General features: G+C 37.9%; 1 long non-coding RNA gene across 2 annotated transcripts; it reads left to right on the top strand.

Moving 5' to 3' along the window:
* Positions 1-4,346: 4,346 nt before the first annotated feature.
* Positions 4,347-5,568, top strand: LOC311288869. 2 transcript variants are annotated; one of them, XR_014627032.1, is made up of 3 exons: positions 4,347-4,371; positions 4,862-4,917; positions 5,053-5,568. It is a non-coding gene; the product is annotated as an uncharacterized lncRNA (long non-coding RNA). The 2 variants fall into 2 exon arrangements; XR_014627033.1 differs by having other exon boundaries at positions 4,349-4,371; positions 5,201-5,568.
* The last annotated feature ends 202 nt before the right edge of the window (positions 5,569-5,770 follow it).

Below are 5,770 nucleotides of genomic sequence, written 5' to 3'. Positions count from 1 at the left end.
GTTCAAAACAAAGAAATACGAGGCTAAGACGGAGCTTACAGCACCGAGGCAAACACACTCACAGCAGGCAGCGAGGCAGACAGGAGCAATCCTGAAATGAAGAGCCTCATCATTTATAATAAACACTACAATACTACATATAAAAAGAAGATTTTTCAAATTTGATTTCATGCCGACTTTAACTTATTTGCGGAGCATCAGGGAGCCGCTATCAATATGTGGGAGACTCCCGGAACTTTCGGGAGACTTGGGATGTCTGAAAATGTCATATAAATTAATGTATTATTAAAGTTACATGCATTATGTAACATTATGTGAACCACTGTTTGTAACTTGTAACTGATTTTTTAAACATTTCACATTGCAATGTTTTCTTGTTTTTATCTTTCTTGTTTTTAGTGACTGAAAGTGTTTAACATCGTCGGAAGAAAAGAATATGGTCAAAAGCATAAGTTGCTGCTTGATACAGCATTTTAAAGTTCACATAGCTAAAAGGCCATTTGGCCACAACATCTAAGTGTCTTCAATGCAAATCTGCTGAAGAGCATGTGCTACAAAACTAGGGATTTTGTGAGAAACAGATAAGAGCCAAAAGGAGAAGTCAGTATGAAAGTGCATGAAATGCAGCCATAAGCTATTACATTTTTTAAGACTGTTTTAGCTTATTTTATTCTTTTTAAATGTTGCCTCCCTGCTGTCTTCTGGGTTATATACACTTCACTTCTTTGTTGATGTGACTGGTGAGATGTTCCAGTTTCTGTATTCAATGTAGCTGATTTCTCAGTTGTTGTTGTTTTTACTTTTAAAGGGATAGTTCACCCCAAAATGAAAGATTTGTCATCACTTATTAACCCTTGAGTTGTTCCAAACCTGTATGAGTTTCTTTCTTCTGCTGAACACGAAAGAAGATTGAAGAAGAGTGAATAATGTTGATACAGGGTGTCACGGAACGCACGACAACGCCTCCTCCTGGTTTCACTAGGTCCCTCTCTCCTGCATACTAGGACTGCATTTCCCATTATCCATCTTGCTCGTTATTCCCTCATCACCTCATTAGTATTTCATCAGTCTCACCTGTGCACCCTCAGCTCCCCTTTATCTGGACTGTTCTGTTCTCATTTGTGAAGTCTTGTTTTACCAAACCTCTGTCTCAGTTTGTATCTCTTGCTACTCAGTGTTTTACTTGATCTCGTGTATTTGAATTAGGACTCTGAACTCGTTTGTGAACCTTTGCTGCCTGCCTCTGACCTTTGCTTGTTTGACTACGATTCTGGATTGCCCTTGTCATCTATTGAGTTTCTGTCTTCTTGTTCTCAGTGTAATATCATCTTTAATAAATATCTGCAAATGGATCCGACCGTCTCTGCCTCTCCGTCACACAGGGAATCTGCACATTTTTTAAGTGCAAATCTAAAGACTTTTAAGACCTTTTCAAGACATCTAAATGGAAAAATTAAGACTACACCACAGCAAGAAAGATAAATACAACAACTTAAACTGTTTTATGTAATAGTTTTTTTTACTAACTTTAGCACACATTTGGTGAACAACAGGGTGCATTAATATCAACTGTTAGACATGCAAACATGTGAACTGCTTGGATAAGCCAAGTCTTGTGTTTTGGGCCTGCAGTTGCCACTGTTACTGGAGCAGACACCTTGAAACATTTCAAAAACAAAGCAATAAACGGCAAATAGTACCAGATGAACAACCGCAGCTGGCATTATCTGAGGAATTAAAACTGTATAAGACGAGCCCTAATGTAGAGGGTGATCCTTAGCCGACCCCCCTGCACCTCAAATCACATCAAAATGTACAACTCAAATTACATAAATAACATCAAATATCCACTGCAAATGGCGACAAAATCAGTATACATAGTTCCCACAGGCCAAATAATGTCACGTGACCTCCCCGGAGACGCCATCTTTGAGGGCAAAAGCTGCTGTGTTTACAATGTTTTACCATACTGTCGATGAGTTTTACAAGCAAATTTCGAATATTTCTTTCCATTTATAATGTTACGAAAATCATGAAGAGACAAAGTGACAGAGATTATAAAGAGACTCTATTAACACATGACAGAGAGAGGTACAATGTGAACATTTCAGTCATAAATGGTGTGGATCCGTATGCGCTAACAAAGGAAGCACTGAGCACTGATTATGCAGCTTTGCCTCAGATACAGTATCATGTGTATCATTATCTGGTATTGGCTAGGAGTTTTAATACATGTGAGCAATTTCGAGCCTGGAAATATGTGCATGAATATGAATATACACGGTATGAAAATAAATAAAAATCGCGTGCAAATTAATTAATGTAATGCGGAACTACTTTATACGCGGGTTCTTTAGGGACATAATCTGAGATTGCCGTGCTGGAGTGTGTGTGTGTGTGTGTGTGTGTGTGTGTGTGTGAGAGAGTGAGAGAGTGAGAGAGTCGCGGGCGCGATCGAACAGTGGAAACAATGTTGTTTTTGTATGTTTTTAATATCTCGTCATTTTGTTCATACAGGACATAATTCAAACTGCAAAGTGTTAACTTATATTTGTGTACACTCGCAATAAAAAACAACAAATTCTTGCGTGTTTTGAGGGAGTTTCTTTACTGTTTATCCTCGCCAGCCATAACCTCCGTCGTTGTTCTGACAAAAGCTTAGTCTTCTCACATTCACGAAGTCTAATGACGGGTATACTGTAAAATCCAAATTTAACTGAACCTCCGACACGATTTAAACATCCATTGACCCAGCAGGAGATCACCATTTTCACTTTTTATCACGAAATTAACTCGCTTCAGCTTCTTCTACTATTGTTCTGCCCACAGAAATGGCGCCGGGTCGGCAAATGCTAAAAAACTAAATTTAACTGAACCTCCGGCACGATTGGAACATCCATTGACCCAGCAGGAGATGACCATTTTCACTTTTTAATCACAAAATTTCCGTTTCAGCTTCTTCTTCTCATGTTCTGCATTGCAAGAATGTTGTGTTCTGCCCTCAGAAATGGCACCGGGTCGGCAAATGCCCGTATGTTGTGACGTCATGTGGGAACTATGTATAAAAAACTATAAAGATAAAAAAATAAAATAAAAAGCTATTTAAAAAATAAATAAGATTGAAGTGTTACATTTTTTTGAGCTCAGAGAGTTTGTTCTCAATTTGTCCATTTACTCCCTTCAACTCCTCCTGCCTCTCTTTGGCCCGTCTTCTCATTGTGTTAGACTTTGTAATCAGCGTGGCCATTTTGGAGCCTGCAGAATGTTCTGCCTGTTCTGCCATTCGGTCTACGTCACTTTCAAGTGACTTACACACCTCCTAAAAATAATAATTAAAGTTAAACCTGTCCTGTGTCCTGGCCATTTAAGTGTGTTGTGTATTTTTACGATGAATAATTACCCTGATCAAATCCTCCTGGGGTCTCGTTTATAAAACTGCGTAGGAACCTTACTAAAAGTGTACGTGCGCCCGAAAGCCAAAAATGGCGTACACAAAAAAATATTCAGACTTATAAAACCGTTCGTACGCCAGAACCTGCGCAGAATTCACTTTATAAATCCCAGTCAGCGGAAGATTGTGCGCATGTGCGTCTCCTCCCCCCGAAATAACCATTTATGGAGCTTACAACGCCTAGTTTTACTATGCAGATCCTCATCTGCATATCATTTGCATTTGCATATTCATCCACGTGATAACGTTTAACGGTATAAGACACATGTATCAATACCTATATCTTGCCTTATTTTTGAATACATAAATCAAATAGTGTAAAAAACATTTCAGAGAAAGTTTTTCTCAATTTTTTTCCACTGGCCGAATTGTATTTTTAATTGATTTATATTTTTAATGGAAACAGATAGGCGGTGGGCATTATTTTCACAAAACTATTTTCTCAGACAATCTGGTATTATCATGATAAGCAATTATCTCTGTGGTTAAAACATTAAAACACAGCACGCCACAGGAAAATTGTTCAAAAACATCGCATCCACAACACATTTGCTGCGTTCCAAACCGCATACTTCCCTACTATTTAGTATGGGAAAAAGAGTAGGCGAGCGAAAAAGTATGTACGAATCCAAAAGAGTAGGCGAGATCTTACCTGGGTGACGTACGAATTATCGCGAGATTCGGACTTAAGTGCGTTCGAATATTCCTACTTTCCTACTATATAGTAGGCGAAAACAGTACGTGAAGGAAGCAGTACGTTCGAAACATCAGTATTCATGAAAGAGTAGGCGAGAAGTTCCCGGATGGCTTACTGCTTCCGGACAGATTTTTGAGTGCTCATCCGATGGATACTCTTCTATCCCAGGAGGCCACGTCATTATCAAACATCGCAGAGATCGGCGACGCGGGTGCTTTCAAATGTGAGTAAACACAGTTCCTTTTGTCAAAATTGCATGTGTTGAACTACTGTAGAGTAAACTGTTGAATTGTTGAAGGTGTAAAGACGTTACACAGTATAGTTGTGATTTTGCTGTAAAAACACGTTTTATTGTATACAACGTTAGCTAACAGGGGAGCTCCAGTAAAGACACGTAAGTTACGTCTCTAAAGTGGATTTACATAAACAAACCATACATCAAAGACGCTTATTTTAAATGTCTATTTACATCTGACAGGAAAATCTTGAAATATCACAACATGAAATAGACATCTGAGTGATGAATGTGTGCTATTATGTAGAACAAATCTATAAAGTAACTAAACATAAGTTATCTATTTTATTTGTCCATTACTGTTGATAAATTGAGGAACATTTATGTTGGATAAAAAGTTAAAACAACCTCAACATGTAAATGTAGTGCTGAGCTCATAAATCACAGAGGTAATGTGAATCTTGTCTGGATGTTACAGGGTCAGATGAACAGATGTGTGTTTATCTGGTGGAGAGTGGCTGAAGAAGGCTTTGAGTGAGTATACTACAGAAATGAATAACAACTATTTAAATCTTAAATCTTAAGTTGTAGTTTATTTTAATTATTGTAATTTCAAACAGAGCTATTACAGCACTTTTCTGATTCTTGATTTCTGTGCATTTGCTGCAGATCTTTTGTGGTGGAGCAGGACCTGCAAGGAAAGATGATGGCGGCATTTGTGGAAAAAAAGCGTTTTTGTCTTCTAAATAATACTGAAATCAAATGACATTGTGTGGTTAAAATGACTGCTTTTGTGTTATGTTTGTGCATTTTGTAGGATCTGAAATGTCAGCGGGCTGGTGTGAGCACTGAGGATGAAGAGCCCAGAGCTGAATCCTGGAGATGGTCCCTCCATCACTCCACTTGCCTCAGATTGTGAAGCACAACACATCACGCAACAACCTCCGGCACGAGGGAATGGCTCACCTCTGGGGGTCAGCTGATTCATCAGAATAAAGCCGCAGAATGGGAACCGCTGTGTTGAGATGGCAGAAGGATGTGGGGTTCAGCGCCTGTAGTCTACATACATGATTGTAGTTTGAATAAAGCTTTGTTTCATGTGTTGACTTGTATATGCATTTGTTTATTGTGTGATGATGACTTTCATTCATTCTTTTACTAATTTATTAATATTTCTCATTGTTGTCAGTAAATAAAATATAATTATTTAATTAATGTTTGATTTAATTGTTTGAAAGAAGATGTAGATATGTTCATTATATACACATCTAGAGTGTATTCAATCATGCATAGCTATGTCATATGACACATTACAATTTGTTTGTTTTATTGAATTATATAATTTTCAGTAAAAAGTCATATAATTAAGTATTGGTCAGCATTTATC

This window comes from Rutilus rutilus (genome assembly GCF_951802725.1).
Source record: "Rutilus rutilus genome assembly, chromosome: 4".
Lineage (NCBI taxonomy): Eukaryota > Metazoa > Chordata > Actinopteri > Cypriniformes > Leuciscidae > Rutilus > Rutilus rutilus.
The sequence above is the reverse complement of the archived record's forward strand: the minus strand, read 5'-3'. Positions and strand labels throughout refer to the sequence as shown.